Raw genomic sequence first — 491 nt, 5'->3', positions numbered from 1 at the left:
GGATCACCCGTGGATTGTAAAGAATCATCTAACTGGAGAACAGAAGAGCAAGAGATGTGAAGTATCCCACACATTAGCTAAAGACATTGAAGAAGTGATGTTGGTGCTACCAGTTTACAGTCTGAAAGTAAGATGGCTTCAAGTAATAAGGACCGTTGTAAACAGAGAAAATATCCATCATTACCATTCTGGGGAAGTTGAAAGAAGATATGGTAAGTTGTGCTGGCTCCAGATAGAAATACCAGCATATGTCAAGTTTACAAATTAATCTCAAAGAACTGTTAGATTAATCTGGATGAACTTTGTTAGGGAACCAACATGGAGAATATACAATACAAAAATGAAATCTTTCCAAATGCAAGTTGTGTAATTCAGACCCGTATGATCACACATGGATCTTAGGAAATCATCTAACTGCAGGATGGAAGAGCAAGTGTATTATCCCAAAGCAGGAGCTGAAGGACAAGAGTTTGAAGAAGTGATGTTAGTAC

This window comes from Anneissia japonica, unplaced genomic scaffold, assembly GCF_011630105.1.
Source record: "Anneissia japonica isolate Jap-2015-1 unplaced genomic scaffold, ASM1163010v1 scaffold2878_len565122_cov162, whole genome shotgun sequence".
Lineage (NCBI taxonomy): Eukaryota > Metazoa > Echinodermata > Crinoidea > Comatulida > Comatulidae > Anneissia > Anneissia japonica.
Note: the sequence above shows the minus strand (reverse complement) of the source record.